At 28.4% G+C, this 18,261-nt stretch overlaps 1 protein-coding gene across 2 annotated transcripts in view; it reads right to left on the bottom strand.

Annotated features, from left to right (window-relative positions):
• LOC126746287 (5-hydroxytryptamine receptor-like) overlaps positions 1 to 18,261 on the bottom strand; it is a 278,830-nt gene that overhangs the window by 246,238 nt on the left and 14,331 nt on the right. Inside the window, exon 1 of one of the 2 annotated variants that reach the window (XM_050454458.1) lies at positions 5,465 to 5,607. The exons of the other annotated variant lie outside the window; for it this stretch is intronic. The gene's annotated coding sequence lies outside the window, so the exon portion shown is untranslated. Of the gene's footprint in view, positions 1 to 5,464; positions 5,608 to 18,261 lie in introns of those variants that run through there. 2 annotated transcript variants of the gene reach the window in all.

Below are 18,261 nucleotides of genomic sequence, written 5' to 3'. Positions count from 1 at the left end.
CAACAATGGTAAATATAAAATGATAAAAAACTTTAGAATTAAATGAAGAATATAAAACGGATGAAAATAGGACCATAAAATTTAAATATAAAAAATAAAACATGGGCCTAACATTACAATTTTAAAACGTGTATTCTTAATAATCAATTATTTAAAATAATTAGGTTTAGGTATATTTATTTAACTACGGTTAACAAAGTATTTGTAGCAAGTCAAAAATATAATGAAAAATAAATCAAACAAATATAAAACATTCTACGACAAACAATATTCAGATATGTTGATATAAACTTTGTCGTAGAATCCCTTTAATTGAATAAAATGAGTAAACAGTTAAAATGATACTTTAATAGTCTTATCTCATTAAGCAAATTATTATAGAGAGATTATTATTTATTATTATTTATTTATACTATTTTTATTTTGATATTATTACATATTATTAAGATTACGATTTTTTCCAAGCAAATGAATGTAGTGAATTGTAGATAAAAAATATAATTTTTCCAAACACTACCTAAAGATTATTTTTTTAATAATTGCAATTTTTGCACATTAATTTTTTGGATTATTCTAATGATGGTTATTTTGGATAAAGAAATAGGGGCACTGCGATTTTTAATTAATTTTTTGATATATTGGAAATAAAAATTTGAAACTTCTTTTCGAAATTCACAAAAAACTTAAATTTTTCCATTCTAAAAAAAAAATGAAATTTTCCAAAAAAAAAAATTAAAGAAAATGTAAAAAAATACTCTTAAAGACTTAAGTTTTATAAAAAAAAAATTTTAAAATTTAAAAAAAAAAATACTTTTTCAAAGAAAATTAAAATATTTCAAGATAAACAAAAATTAAAACATCCAGCAAAAATGCAAACTCTAAAAAAATACTTCTCCAAAAAAAAATTAAATTTCCCAAAAAAAAAATACTTTTATAAAGAAATCGAAAAGTTTTTCAATTAACTATAACAATAATAGTAATAAATAACAAAAAAAAAAATTTAATTATTATAGTAAATATTATTTCAAAATCCTGGAATATTTTTAAAAAAATACTCCAAAAGCATGGATTAAAATAAATATTTATTTCATATTAAATAGTCAATGATCACTGTAATATTTCATCAATTTCAAATATTTTTTTAATAAAAAAACACTGTTTAAATTTTTTCAAAATTTTCAGGCTTTTAAAAAATTTTTTTGCTTTTATTCCAGGCATTTTAAATAACTTTTGATTTTCAGTTTATTCCAAATTTAAATGCCTGAAATAATAACAAAATGCCTCTAAAAGCATAAAATAAAATTAAAATTCTATTCATTTTAATAAGTAATTATTATTTTACTATTTATACCCGAAATTTTAAATAATTGTTGGTTTTATTCCAGGCTCTAAGAGACATGCGACATTTGAATAAACTGAAGAACTAAAATTATTTTAAATACCTGGAATATTAGGAAAATGCCTCCAAAAGGGTGGAATAAAATAATGTGTTAATGTGATAGGAATTTCTGAAATTCTGTAAATATACTAATCCAGACATTTCAAATAATTGTTGGTTTTATTCCAGGCTCTAAAAGACATGTGACATTTGAATAAACTGAAGAATTAAAATTATTTCAAATGCCTGGAATACTAAGAAAATGCCTCCAAAAGGGTGGAATAAAATAATGTGTTGATGTGATACGAATTTCTTAAATTCTAAAATTATACTATTCAAGACATTTCAAATAATTGTTGGTTTTATTCCAGGCTTTAAGAAACATGTGACATTGGAATTAACTGAATAATTTAAATTATTTTAAATGCCTGGAATATTAAGAAAATGCCTCCAAAAGCGTGGAATAAAAAAATGTGTTAATGTGATAGGAATTTTTGAAATTCTGAAATTGTACTAATCCAGATGAAACGTCTGAACTAGGATATTCCAGATATTTCAAATAATTGTTGGTTTTATTTCAGGCTCTAACAAACATGTAAAATTTAAATAAACTGAATTTTTAAAATTTTTTCAAATGCCTGGAATATTACGAAAATGCCTCCAAAAGTGTGGAATAAAATAATGTGTTAATGTGATAGGAATTTCTAAAATTCTGGAATTAAACAGTTATTATTATTATTATAATTTAATGTAAAAAATGGAAATTTTCTCAAAAACTATAAGAAATTTTCAATTTTTTTTTGAAGCGGATGCTCTTTTGAAATTAAAAGTGTTTTACACATTTTCTCGAAAAATGAACGAGAATGGGTCACTCAAAAAAAAGGTCTTTAGCCTTTTAAAGTGATTATTTAAAATCTTTCAGTCATCTCAATTAATTTTTGGTTTTATTCCGGATTTTTGAATTTTTTTTTTAAATATTCCAGGCATTCAAATTTGAGTAAACCGAAGAATAAACATTATATCAAATGCCTGGAATATTAAAAAAAATTACCTCAAAAGCATGGATTAAAATCAAAAATTATTTCATATTAAATAGTCAATGATCACTTTAATATATCATCAATTTCAAATAATTTTTTTATTTTATTTTACACTTTTTAGACTTTTTTCAAAATTTCTAGGCCTTTAAAATATTTATTGATTTTATTCCAGGCATTTTGAATAACTTTTATTTTTCAGTTTATTCCAAATTTAAATACCTGGAATATCAAGGAAATTCCTCCAAAAGCATAAAATAAAATCAAAAATCTATTCATTTTAATAAGTGATTATTTTACTATTCCAGAAATTTCAAATATTTGTTGGTTTTATTTCAGGCTTTAAGAGACATGTGACATTTAAATAAGCTAAAGAATTAAAATGATTTCAAATGCCTGGAATATTAAGAAAATTCCTTCAAAAGCGTGAAAGAAAATAATGTGTTAATGTGATAGAAATTTCTGAAATTATACTATTCCAGACATTTCAAATAATTATTGGTTTTATTCCAGGCTTTAAGATACATGTGACATTTAAATAAACTGAAGAATTAAAATTATTTCAAATGCCTGGAATATTTAAAAAATTCCTGCTTAGGCGTGGAATAAAATAATGTGATAGTTAATGTGTTAAGGAATTTCGAAATTACCCATAATAATTAATATTTCAAAGGTTTGATTATTTTTCATGTTTTTGGTTAAGCAAGAAACAGTTTTTTAATTTTTTCAAAATTTCCAAGCTTTTAAAAAAATTTTTGCTTTTATTCCAGGCATTTTAAAAAACTTTTATTTTTCAGTTTATTCCAAATTTAAATGCCTGGAATATTAACAAAATGCCTTCGAAAGCTTTGAATAAAGTCAAAAATTTATTCAATTTAATCAGTGCTTCAAATAATTGTTGGTTTTATTCCAGGCTTTAAGAGACATGTGACATTTGAACCAACTGCAAAATTAAAATTATTTTAAATGCCTGGAATAATAAGAAAATGCCTTTAAAAGCATGGAATAAAATAATGTGTTAATGCGATAGGAATTTCTGAAATTCAGAAATTATACTATTCCAGATATTTCAAATAATTATTGGTTTTATTTCAGGCTTTAAGAGACATGTGACATTTAAATAAACTGAAGAATTAAAATTATTTCAAATGCCTGGAATATTAAGAAAATGCCTCCAAAAGCGTGGAATAAAATAATGTGGTAATGCGATAGGAATTTCTGAAATTCTGAAATTATACTACTCCAGACATTTCAAATAATTATTGGTTTTATTCCATAAATAAAAATTAAATAAAAACTAAAACACCCGAAGTATTTTATTGGTAGACGGAACTTAGACCATTCTGTGGAGATCAGAACGCATATTAGAAAAGCCTTTGTGAGAATGAAGAAAGCCTTTACCAGCTACGACATACAGCTATCAACCGAAATTCTCCTATTGCAATGCTACGTGTTTTTGATCTTTTTTTTTATAGAGTCTATTGGTGGACGCCTATGAGGCTTTAAGAGACATGTGACATTGGAATAAACTGCAGAATTAAAATTATTTTAAATGCCTGGAATATTAAGAAAATGCCTCCAAAAGCGTGGAATAAAATAATGTGGTAATGCGGTAGGAATTTCTGAAATTCTGCAAATATACTATTCTAGACATTTCAAATAATTATTGATTTTATTCCAGGCTTTAAGAGACATGTGACATTGAAATAAACTGCAGAATTAAAGTTATTTTAAATTCCTGGAATATTAAGAAAATGCCTTCAAAAGGGTGGAATAAAATAATGTGTTAATGCTATAGGAATTTCTGAAATTCTGAAATTACACTATTCCAAACATTCTAAATAACTGTTGGTTTTATTCCAGGCTCTAAGAGACATGTGAAATTTGAATAAGCTGAAGAATTAAAATTATATTTCAAATGCCTGGAATATTTAGAAAATTCCTGCTTAGGCGTGGAATAAAACAATGTGTTAAGGAATTTCGAAATTACCGATAATAATTAATATTTAAAAAGTTTTATTATTTTTCATGTTTTTGGTTAAGCAAGAAACAGTTTTGAAAATTTATTTTAATAAAATGACGTGATTTTGCAAATTGAATTTTCTTGATGATGATTATTTTCGATGAAGAAACTAAGGCGTGGCGAAAAATTGTTAATTTTTAATTAATTATTTAAAAAAAACTGACTGAAAAAGTAGATTTTGTTTGGTTTTCCTAATAGTGTTTAGATCATCTAAAAATAGTGTTTTTTTCGTTTAACTTATCCAATTATTCAATAAAAATAACATTTAATTTCCATACTTCTCTAATTTTTAAAGTGAGGCAAAGATATATAAATGAGAATTCAACTTTTCCTCCTATTTCGATATCTTTGTTTGGTTTTCTTAATAGTGTTCAGATCAACTGGAATTAGTGTTTTTCTCGTTTAATTCATTTAATTATTTAAGAAAAGTGTTTGAATAAATAGTGATTTTCTTATATAGTTTGTTCAAATAAATCAAAATAAAAAAAAGTATGTTTTTGAAAAAAAAATTAAAACTTCCAAAACTTGAAAAAAAAAATTAATTACCCGAAAAAATTACTTTTATAAAAAAGCTAAAAAGCGAGATAAATGGAATTAAACAAAAACAAAAATAAAACCTTTTAAAAAACGTACTTTTCAAAAACAAATTGAATTTTCCAAAAAAATACACTAGGAAAAAAATTAAACTTTTAAAGAACCAAATGAGAAAATTTGATTTTTCTTGCGATACATTAGGAAAATATCTCGAAAAAGTTAAAAAAAAAACAATAAAAAATAAATTATTTCCAGGCAATTGAGGAACATCATCTTCTCCAAATGCCTGGAAAAACATCACTTCAGATGTTCCAGGCAAGTATCTATGATTGCGTGGAAAAAAAACTTCATTTTTCACATTCTAGGATAAAAAAATCATTCTTCAAATTTTCCCTCTTATATATAAAGGAGTTCAGCAAGGCTTAAAATGGAACAAAAAAAAGAAACTTGAACAGCATTAAGTACAAATTTATAAGGAAATAAAAAACTCACCATAAAGTATGCTCATTTATTAAATAATTATTCCATCAATAGGTAGGTATCTCCCATCTCAGTTAAAGGCGGAAATGTAAAACTAACTACACCGAAATACGGACAAAAGCATTCCCGAAATTCGTACGTCCCGGGGAGCCCGGTAATCCCGACCCGAAAACAAAATCGTAACAATAATATCGGATTGCTCTTTTAATTGGAAACTCTCCAATGTCGGAACTTTAAGGCGCACGTAGTCACGTTCCCTAATAAAGCCGCGTCCCTATTTCAACTTAAATAACTTTCCGATCGGTTCCCGGGGGATTTACGTGTGTCGTATTGGATTTCCGGTTTCTTACGTATGCGACATTAATGAGTTTATAATAATAATTGTAAAATTCCCGGTTTGAATTACTAAGGTCGATCGATTACGACTACTAACGAAAGGCACGCCTGACTGGGTTAATTAATCTTTTCTCACGGGGGTATTATGCCACTCGTATACAATTTCCTTTGATGGGAAAATTACCGGGTTTCATCGAGACACTCTCGTCGTAATGTTAAACGGTTCGGTTTTGTTTATTTTGGTTCGTAACCTTGATTAAGATTTTTTTTTTAATATTAAGGTTAATTTGTTACTATTGGCGTCACGTGGCAACAATAATGCAAATGGGTTATTGTATTGTATTGAGGACTTCAACGTTAATGTACAGATCGATGTAGGATATGAATTCCTAAATATGAGACTGGATTTACTCATTTTATCCGTTTAATGATATGATTTTTTTTATAAAATATAAAGAATTTTTTATAAAATATTTTATTCTCAAGCAATTATTTTCTGCAAAAAACCTTATATATTATGGAATATATAGACTTTACTACATGTGTCCAAAGACAACACTGCAACCCAAAATTTCATTTTTCTCAAATAAATTTCAAGATAAATAAAATCGATAACAAGGAAGGAATCCCCTAGCAAATGGGCAAAAGTCAACAATGTGTCAGCCATGACGATATAATCTGTGGAAGTTCGGACGAGGTTCGAAAGCCTCTTTTGTATCCCCTAATGATTACTCGCGTCCCGAAAGGGGATTTTCCCCGTAACAACCCGGATAAGGTACTGCTTAAAATATTGAGGGAGGAATAAGAGGGTTTTTTTTAGAGTCATTAAGTATCAAAAAGGAAATTTATATTTGTTATTAATAATACAAGAAAAAATTGCTGAATAATGAAAATTGAGAGGCCTAAATAGTTTCAAAAGGTGAATTTTTGAGGCGAAAGGATATGCGGGGTCGGATTAGTACCTTAAATTATTGAGGGAGGAATAAGAGGGTTTTTTAATGAGTCATTAAGTATCAAAAAGGAAATTTATATTTGTTATTAATAATACAAGAAAAATTGCTAAATAATGAAAATTGAGAGGCTTTTTGAGGAGAAAGGATATGCGGGGTCGGAACGTCAAAAGTCGCATGATTAATGGAACGACCCGATCGGGACTAATTTGGCCCTGGATGCGACAACAAATTACTTTTTCGAGCGTGCATGCGGACACATAAATTTCGGGAAAATACACTTTCGGATTATTAATTTTGATTTCGGTCGCGTTGTTTTTGGAGGACCGAAATTTATTTAGCCGAATTTCACTCGATTCCTTTGAACTGTATTTCACAATTTTATTAATTTAAATTCTAATGAATACTAGACGATGAGCGGGAAAAAAATCCTCCCTACTGGCAAAGATTACCGAAAAACATAAAGGAAACCCCTGAAATGTGTGTGCGGCAAACTGGCCATAGAAGAAAATTGGATTTTTACTTCACTTTGTTCGGGAACAGATTGCATGACCTAAAATAATTTGTTCCCGGGGGCGTAAGATTTACAAATAACCCCGCGATGCTTTATAGGAATTTTACGACCGCCCAATAAGAAAAAAACTGCTTAGAAAGAAAAAACCACCCCCTTTAATCCCTCCGACAATTTAAATGAAACGTTAATGACCGACGGTGGGAAGATGTCAATGTGCCAATCATGCAAAAGTTTTCCAGACGCGGGAGGAGGGAAACTCGAGATTTGAGGAGGGTCAATATTTAATTAATAATCCGGTTCACAAATGCTGGAAAGCTGAAACGACAGCGGGTTTCCATGAAATTGCGAAAGTTTTAACGCTTGTTATATTATTTGAGAACTGTATTGTTTTATGGGGTGGGAAGGAGGGCGAAACTTACCCCATTGGGAAATTATTTCTGTTTCAGATTTGTCTAAGAAGGAGGAAATTGTTAAAAGAACAAAAAATTGCCTTTATTGTGGCTTTTAGGGCATAACTTTAATGGATATGGTACCATTTATTTTTAAATAAGGAGGGAAATGTTTGAAAAATGGATAACAGTAATTATTTAATATTAATTAATTATATAAGGTAGATAAATCATCAAATAATGCATGCAAGCTTTGAGCTATTGAAAGAAATGTACTAAATAGCCAATTATGCAATTTTACTTAAGATGTACTAAATGTTATTTATTCAATTTTTGATAAGGAATCTTCCATATTCGCAATAGCTTTCAAGGAAATGAGGAAAAACTTTTCAAGGGTTTTTCTGGAAAACTATTAAACTTAAAAACTATTTTACTACTAATTTTTTAAAGCTCTTAAGAAAATTGATTAATTTCCAAAAAAAAAATTTAATTTTTTTCTCAAAAATTTATCTCTATAGCTCTTTTATTTTTTGTTTTACAGCTAAATATTATTCTTTATGATTTGTTCTATTTTTAACAAGGATTCCAATGCTTAAAGAAAATTTTCAACATTCCCAATAGTTTTTGAGAAAATAAGGAAAAACTTCTAAGAGGTTTTTTCCAATTTTCTGGAAAACTATTAGACCTAAAAATTATTTTTTAGTTGCATCTGATGCGCATTAATATTCCAAAAAACTTTTATATTAACAATTTTTTTCTTTATCCAATAGTTTTCCAGAAAAAAAATTAAAACCCAAATTATGAACATTTTTCCATGGAACATTCCTCTTACGAATTTTTTTGGTAAAATTGGGAATAGCTTTTTTCTGGTAGATTTTTGAAGGAAATTTTTTTGAAGGACTTTTTTAAAGTCTCTTATGCAAGTTGATAATGTTCAAAAAAAAATTAATTTAAAAAAAAATCAAATTTCTTTCTCAAAAATTTATCTAATTTTTGAAAATTCTTCCATAACTCTTTTATTTTTTGTTTAACGGCCAAATATGATTCTTTATGATTTATTCCATTTTTAACAGGGATTCCAATGCTTAAAGAAAATTTTCAACATTCCCAATAGTTTTTGAGAAAATAAGGAAAAACTTCTAAGAGGTTTTTTCCAATTTTCTGGAAAACTATTGGACCTAAAAATTATGTTTCAGTTGCATCTGATGCGCATTAATATTCCAAAAAACTTTTATATTAACAATTTTTTTCTTTATCCAATAGTTTTCCAGAAAAAAAATTAAAACCAAAATTATCAACATTTTTCCATGGAACATTCCTGTTACGATTTTTTTTTGGTAAAATTGAGTATAAATTTTTTCTGGATCATTTTTTCAGAAAGACTTTTTTAAAGCTTTTTTTGGAAAATTTATTAATACGTCTAAATATTATTATATATGATTTAATCTATTTTTGATCAGAAGACCTATAAACAAAAAATACAAGACATGAATATAAGCAAAAATTAAGCCAAATAAGTTTTCCAAAGCAAAACTTTAAATTATGACACAAATAAAAACGTTAAAAAGACTGGGATATTTTTAAAGTGCTGCAGTTTAACCATGGATTTCTTTTACAGTCTTTCCATGATATTTTTTTAAAGATAAATAGGTTCTTATGCATCAAATTAAATTTAATTAAAAATTAAAATTAAACAAAACACACCCCAATTTTCTCTAAAAAGTGAATATTCTATTATATGTTTCATGAACTTAAATATATATACTTTCATGAACTCAGAAGTGGTTGAACATTCTACATAAAGTTTAGTATGTTTTTTGTTTTTTTTTTTAAATTTTCTACAACATTTAAATATTTGTGATTAATTAATATATTATTTCATTCAGAAAAATAAATAAAACTCATTTTTCATCAGCAATGTGACTCAATAAAACACTTTATATATCGTCATCATTGCACTCTACAATTTCGAATTTAACGGTCTTTTGTCAAACATGACTGACAATTAAAATATGAATGGTGATCAATTTTTTCCGATAAATTCCGCTAGATAGACTGTGCTAAATTATTATTAAAAATAAATAAATGAGGCACATACCAAGCAAGTAAGTCATTATTAGGCTATAGAAATCTTAAATAAAATACTTCAGTAAAATCTGAAATATTTATAATAAATATTTTAAAAAGGCATGGGGAGTCAACCCACGTTCAAGGAAATTGAAATATTTTTGTGTTAAATTGAATAGCTTCGAGAATTTATATAATTTTAAAAATTGTATTCATTATAGGAACGTTTCCGCATATCTTAGTGTCGAAACTAGACTCTATTTTTCCATAAAGTGTGGTTTTTAGAATAGGTTAAGTTAGAATTATAATTATTTTAGGTGCAAATTGCTAAACTAGACCTTTTGATGTTATTAGATCTAAAAAAGTGCCTTAAATATTCCCGGTTAATGATAACTGGAAACAAATTGAAATGGGGTGAATTCCCTTATGCTTTTAAATACGATTTAAAATATGAAAAATACCCCTTTTGTCTACATAAAACCGAATGAAAAACTAAAACATAATTTTTTCGAAAAAAAAAATCCATCAAGCCCGTACACTCGGAAACGTTTATCCGCTTTAAAAGTCGTAAATCAAATTTCCACAACGTTCTGCTTTTCGCATCAGAAATAAAAACAGTAGAAAATCGGAGAAATAAAATCGTGTGAATGTGCCATTTCTTTCAATTAATGTCCGGGAAAGATGTACATACATACGCGATTTACGGTCCCGACTATTTTTCCTTTTATTATTTTAGCCCGGTTATGCTGACGTTTTTTAAAATGGAAATAAATATGGACCGGATCGGTATTAAATATTCGAAACATTCCCTCTCATCTAAGTGCATTTTTAAGCGTTTATTTAATAGCAGAGATATAAAATGAATATTTTTTTGGCTTCTTTCTGTCTTGTTATGCTAATATTAAAAGTTGGAAAAAATTGCTTGATAAAGGTAAATAAAAAATGCTACTAACGATATGAATCACACGCATTTTTACATTTAAAGTAACCATATTAGAAGTTCCTTAGTGATGCGAGGCGTAAGTACAACTTTCTAATAAAATTAATTAGGGAATAACCTTAAGAGAAAACAATATTTTATTCACAGATGTTCATTGTTTTTACTTCCAGGTACTTTTACAGAAAATAATTTATTTTATCCAGGTGGAAAAAAAAACAATTTCTTTCTTCCAGGCAATTATTGCGGGTTAATTATTTTATTTAAATTCTAGATATTAACAATTCTATTCACATAATGTGATTTAGATTTTTCTGCCTGAAAAAGTGCCTGGAAATAAAAAATACATTTCATTATTCCAGACAGGTACGATTTATATGTTATATTGATCCTCAAGTGCCTGGAAGGCATTTTTATCCATGAAAAGAATAAATTAGTGCCTAAAAAAGCCCCTGGAAGTAGAGAAATATTGAAAGAAAAATAATGCGTGAACGAAAAAGAAGCAAAATATATTTTTTGGGCCTAAAGTACTTAAACAACAAAAGGGGATATTTTGCATTACTGCCTGGAAAAAACAATATATTTGAAAAAAACACACATTTTACGTAGCAAACATAAAAAAAACTAATTAAAATTAATAAAGCAAAAATTGTAATAAATAGAGGAATTGAGTGGTGGTGCGAGGCCTCTGGCCACGCACAAGGTGGGTTTAGTTCAATTATATAGGGTCCAGTTGAACTAATTTTCTGTTTATTTCAATTAAATTTCCTTTTTATTATTATTCTAATTGCTCTACGTAAACTAGAATGATGCAATAAATGCCAATTAATTAATCATGATTTATTTTAAAATTTTTGTATCAAAGCTAAATTTTAAACTTAATAGAATTAAAGATATTTGGAATTTAAATCAGTGGTACGAAAGTCTTTATAACTCCTTTAGCAGTGGAGCTACAGTCATAATTATTATAACTAAAGTTGAACACCAGGTATGGATCTTTCAGAATCTGTAAAAATTATTTGGATAGCATTACTTGTTAAATAGATATGGCCGTTTTAATTTTGCTTCACGTCAGCAGACCGTTGCCGAGTCAAGCTCGCACTTTCTGATTAATAACTTTTGATCTAACTAAGATAGGAACATGAAATAAGCGCAATTTAATTAACAGGAATTGGTTTTACAATTTTGATATAACAATTAAGGCTCTAAATTTACTATAAATAAAGATATTTGAGATTTAAAGCAGAAGTGCTTCAGTGGTACAAAATTGCTTAATAACTATTTTGGAAATTAAGTTACGGTCATGATCATCATAATTAAAGTTAATGAATGATTAGCAGTCTACAAGAATTTGTTAAAATTAATTTAATTTGGTAATTTGTTAAAGAGATATGTCCATTTGAAGTTTGCTTCACGTCAGCAGACCGTTGCCGAGTCAAGCTCGCACTTTCTGATGAATAACTTTTGACCTAACTAAGATAGAATCATAAAATAAACGCTGTTTGATTAACAGTAATTGGTTTTACAATTTTGATGCAACAATTAAGGCTCTAAATTTGCTATAAATAAAGATATTTGAGATTTAAAGCAGAAGAGCTTCAGTGGTACAAAATTGCTTAATAACTCTTTTGGAAATTAAGTTACGGTCATGATCATCATAATTAAAGTTAATGAATGATTAGCGGTCTATAAGAATTTGTTAAAATTATTTTATTTTCGTAATTTGTTAAAGAGATATGGCCATTTGAAGTTTGCTTCACGTCAGCAGACCCTTGCCGAGTCAGGCTCGAACTTTCTGGTGAATAACTTTTGATCTAACTAAGATAGGAACATGAAATAAGCGCAATTTAATTAACAGGAATTGGTTTTACAATTTTGATATAACAATTAAGGCTCTAAATTTACTATAAATAAAGATATTTGAGATTTAAAGCAGAAGAGCTTCAGTGGTACAAAATTACTTAATAACTCTTTTGGAAAATAAGTTACGGTCATGAGCATCATAATTAAAGTTAATGAATGATTAGCGGTCTACAAGAATTTGTTAAAATTATTTTATTTTCGTAATTTGTTAAAGAGATATGTCCATTTGAAGTTTGCTTCACGTCAGCAGACCGTTGCCGAGTCAAGCTCGCACTTTCTGATTAATAACTTTTGATCTAACTAAGATAGGAACATGAAATAAGCGCAATTTAATTAACAGGAATTGGTTTTACAATTTTGATACAACAATTAAGACTCTAAATTTACTATAAATAAAGATATTTGAGATTTAAAGCAGAAGTGCTTCATCATAATTAATATTGAAGTTCAATCAAACGCGAATCATTGAAGTAGCAATAAAATTGTACTAAAACGATGTGTACGTGGCCATAAGAAGTTTCCTAGTAATGCAACGCATAAGTCGATTTTAGTACAATTTAGTAATGCGCGTAACAAATAAATAATGATATAGTACAATTCAGTTACGCTGTAAAATATTAATTAATAAAAATAAATATTCACTGGTGGAGATTTACAGTAGTAAAATATTGGTACTAAAACGATGTGTACGTGGTCATTAGAAGTTTCCTAGTGATGCAATGCATAAGTCAATTTTTGTACAATTTAGTTATGCTCTTGAAAATTAAATAATAAGAATAAATGATATTGATATATAATATAATAATAAAATAATTATATAAAAATATAATATTAAAATTATTATTAGTCATTGGTGGAACTAGTACAATTCAATTACCCTGCGAAATATTAATTATAAATACTTATTGGTGTAAATTTGAAGTACTATAAAATTTGTACTGGCCTTCGTATTATTATCTTCGGATTACCATGAACATTTTGTCACTTCCACTCTCGCTATTTTAATTGAAATACATCGCAAAGATATTAGTACAATTAAATATAATCTCTTGATACTGCTGTTATTTAGGTCGTCTATTTAAATTCCTATGCATACAATTCGTAGGTCTCCTTTATTAATTGTACTAAAAAAGTGTACTATAAATGATGACGTAAATACGTGCCTGGAAGGAGCTTTTTCTTCTCCTTTAATTACATTAAAAAAAAATCACTAGAATTTAATGGGATATGGTGACCTCGCTCCCGGTTAATTTAAACTTTATTAAAGACCCCTTCCCCCCTTCTCCCGCCGCGAGTAGCGAATTAATTTTACGATTATTACATCAAACTTTCCGAAATACTTGAGATGCCTCGACCGTATGTTACGTCGCAATTATAAATTGATAATTTACTGCCGGAGAAAACTTTCGCGGCGCAACTTCTCTTGTAACTCCGTTTAACTAAACAAGAACTAGTTTATTGGATTAAACGATTTATATTACCGGGGTGAAAATAACGTGACAGTTCAATCATCTCTGCAGCAAGAAAAACTCGTTTAATATCCACTGATAAATTGCTATAATTTTTTTTTAATGTCAAAAATAACGTTATTAATTGATTCTTCTCGCGTCTTCTCTCGTAGGCTCGGAGTATTAATTCATCTTTGTTATCGGGCAGAAGGAACCTTCCACGGGTAGGCCCTATGATGAATTAATGGTCCTTCAAGTGTTTTTATTTAGTCAAACCAGGGTAAGTACGTTTTTCAGCCCTAATCTTGACATATCTTAAATTTTTTTTATGACTGTTAATTACCAACCTTAAAGTCGGATATATAGCGTGTCCATTTAATATCGTGGTGCTCGATTACGGCTAAATCTCGAACAAACATTTTTTCGAAGTGGGAATCTTATTTAACCGTAAGACCGTGTTTTGCCATAAAATGCGACGTTGCCTATTTATTAACAATTAAAGGAAATTTTTACGAAAATCATTTATATCTTAATATTTGCCAAGGACGTTTTCTATCTTTTTTAAAAATCTATGTAGAGTCCTTGGCTTAGTTCATTTTATCTTTCAAAATTCCAAAATTTATTTTTTTTATACGGCGTGATCAAAATCGTAAATAATGATATTTTCAATTCAATTTTGCGCTATTTTTTTTAAATGGAACACCCTATATCTAGTAACGTGTTTTGATAGAGCATTCTATTATTTTCAATTTGATGCCAACAAGTTTGCCTTTATCTCCAACTGTTTTCTCAAAATTTGTTGTTAAAGGAAGAATGACACATTTTTTCATAGGCATTATAACGTTTATTTTTACTTGAAAATCATTAAAGCATACCGGAAGCATAGAGTACAAAAAACAAACTAGAACAAAAACAGTTTTAAATGAAGGAATTAAATTGACAGTCACTAAGTCGGTTGTAGAAAATCCGGAAATTAGAGTAAGGGAAATAAGTAAGGACTTACAAATCCAGAAATCGTTCGTAGGAAAATCCCACAAGAAAAATAAATCACTCCCATTAAGTTTAGTTACATCAAGAATTCACCAAAAACATTAACTAAATACATCATAGAAAAAGTTATATCCTTAGTCCATTATCCTTCCCTAGTTGTGGGTACAATACGATAAACTTCGGATTTAACATTTTCCCTCAAAAAGAAATCCGGAGGCGTTAAATCCGGTGATCTAGGAGGCCATCCAATGGGACCTATCAAGTATAAAGTTTAATAACTATGTATACAAAAGTTAATTTTAATAACTAACCTAAGCCTTCCAATTCATCTATTACCAAATTGGTGCGTGATATGTTCCCTGACATTTGCATACTGAATTGAGCTGGTGCACCATCAAACTGTAGCCTCAAAAAAAGTATGGACCAATAATAAAATCATGTAGTAACAACATTGATGCTCTATGTGTTGAAAATTATTGATAAAAACTCGATGGGGATTTTCTGTATCGCAAAAATTAAAGTTATGTCGGTTCACAAAATCATTTCTGTGGAACGTAAAAAAATTCTCGTTTTCTGCTACTTGAGTTTATGCCCATTGACAAAATGTTCTTCTTTTTTCAAAATCATTTTCGGCAAGTTCTTGATGTATCTGAGCATCATGATAGGGATATTATTTGTTTTCCTTCAGACATTTTCCCACGGACGATTTCGATATTTCGTACTTATTTGTCTTACACTAATTTCCGGTGTTTCTACAACCGACATGGTGATTGCCAATAATTGGTGTTTTTCATTAAAAACTGTTTTCGTTCTAGTTTGCTGCTTGTATTCTACGCTTCCAGTATGCTCGAATCGTTCTTTTAATTTCTTTAACACTCTATCATCAGGATGTCGGTTATTAGGAAGTTTTTCCGCATAAACTCTTGAAGCCAAAAAACAGTTCCCAAGGCATTCACCGATAACGTAAATCATATTTACTAATTCTCGCTGAAAGTAATAATTCATTTTGATATGAATATACTTAACATGAATGATAAGTAAACATTAAAATTGACATACGTCATACAACAAAGAATAAATGAATTATGGTCAATTTTTTACTTGTGAGAAAAATTTCCTTACTTTTAAATTATGAGATAAGCATCATGGATTTATATTACTCGTCTTTACTACTATAATTTCATTATACAACTATTGATTTTTTTTCTACTAAAAGTGCTTGTCACTCTGATTTTATAAATATTTGTTAATTGTTTTCCGTCGTAATGTCGTAATGTACAAAATGTGATATTCGACATTAAACGTAATGAAGACGAAAAGCCATCGACATTATTTACAATGCTAGACTTTAGTAAAGCACTTGACACCTTGGAACATAAAATGATGCTTGCGAAACTGCAGTACTATAATTTTTCCAAACCTTTTACTATTCTTTTTGTGTTGTGTGCATCTCCACTTTTATTTTTTATTTATGTAGCAGACATGCATTGCTGTCTTTTTTATAGCAAACCACATCAATATGCAGACGATTCGCAACTTTATATGTCAATTAACCGTGAAGATCTGACAGACTATAATTTTAAAATAAATCATGTTTTAACGAGAATATTTAATTATGCCAAGGATCATAATCTTAACATCAATGCTACGAAATCCCAGGCAATTCTTATAAGCCAAAGTAAACAAGCAAGGGAGTGTACCTGAAAAATAATATGTCAAATATCTTAAATAACGAACCCATTCCTTTTAAATCGAAAGTAAAAAATCTGGGCATAATTGAGCCGCTCAGAGGAAAAGTGGTATATGTCAGTATTTTTTAATTTCTGAGTTATACCGTTAATTATGTTTCTACTGATCTAATATATTCAGTCGAAAGCTGGTATAACTCAAAATTTTAACTTAGCTAAGATAAGAGCTTCCTAACGTTATTCCTCTCAACATAATGGATTCGTTCGCTGGAATAGTGGTATAAGTCAAGGCACCACGCTGTTCCGATGTCGCGCCAGGTCCTATTAAACTCGCTTTTTCTTGTTTAGTCAGGTTTTTTAGTGTGTAGATCAGTTACTCTAGCTAAGAAAAAAGATATGATAGAACTTCTTTAGTGGATTCCCCCGATTCAGCATCAGTTCTTCCTGGACTTACTGACAAAAGAAGATGCTATTGACAGTGGACCATTATCCGATTCTGATGAAGATTGATTTATTTAATAACTTGTTCTTAATCTCCTACTGTAAGTTTGGTATATAAGATAAGTAGTAGTAATGTTTTGCTCTTCAAGCTCTATATTTTTTGAACACTTTTATTAGTAATAGATATCATAGTAAACATACTACAGCTATTTTTTTTCTTTGGTTCATCAGTTTTGTAAAATCTAATTAACTTTTACGAGGAAAAGTGATATAACTCTCCAAGTTATACCACTTTTCCGCTATGTTTTTGAAAAAAACTTACTGGAAGAATGACATTGGGCGGCAAAATTGTAATTAATGGGCGCAATCAGTAAAAATGTTTACCATATGAAATTTTAGTACAGGGTTATTATAAATATGTACAAAGAAGTAAAGAATATGTTACTGTGATTTTTTAATTCATCCAGATGCAAAATAGCAATTTTCTAAATTTCTACTTTAAGGGAGTTAGACCACTTTTCCGCTGAACGGCTCAATTATTGACGAAACAACAAAATTTGAAATACACATCAACAATAAATTAAAAGCAGCTTACTATCACCTAAAAAACTGTCTACCCTGAAAAATTAAATACTTTTTTTGTGACACTAATGTTATCATTATTTGATTATGGAGATGTCGTATACTCCGACTCTATAACAAGTTTATATTAAAAAAAAACAGAAATTACAAGACACATGCATGACATTCGCTTTTAACATCCCCAATAAAGACCATACACATCTAAATAATAACAAAATTTTAACCATGGAGAATAGAAGAAAGCTTCACATACCACGCACTGCTCATGAAACTAGAAACATTAAATTTATATAGGTAGAGTTCCTCTTCACCAGACGACAAACTTTCAAAAATCACTTCCATACAGGGCGTGTAAGATTTGGAGTGACCTTCCAAATACAATAAAATATTTTACATTAAATAGTTTTAAAAAACATGTGAAATTAATGCTCGTGCAGACTCAATTGTAGGATCGCAACTAACTAATATGTACATACATTTTTGTTTTACTCTTGTCTTTGGTTTTTCTTCTCTTTGTCTTTTTAACAATAAAGGTGCACGCATTCGCTTTAGGACCTAAAATACATATAAGTAAAATTATCAAAAATTGTCTGGACCGTCCATC

This window comes from Anthonomus grandis, chromosome 17, assembly GCF_022605725.1.
Source record: "Anthonomus grandis grandis chromosome 17, icAntGran1.3, whole genome shotgun sequence".
NCBI classification, from domain to species: domain Eukaryota; kingdom Metazoa; phylum Arthropoda; class Insecta; order Coleoptera; family Curculionidae; genus Anthonomus; species Anthonomus grandis.
The sequence above is the reverse complement of the archived record's forward strand: the minus strand, read 5'-3'. Positions and strand labels throughout refer to the sequence as shown.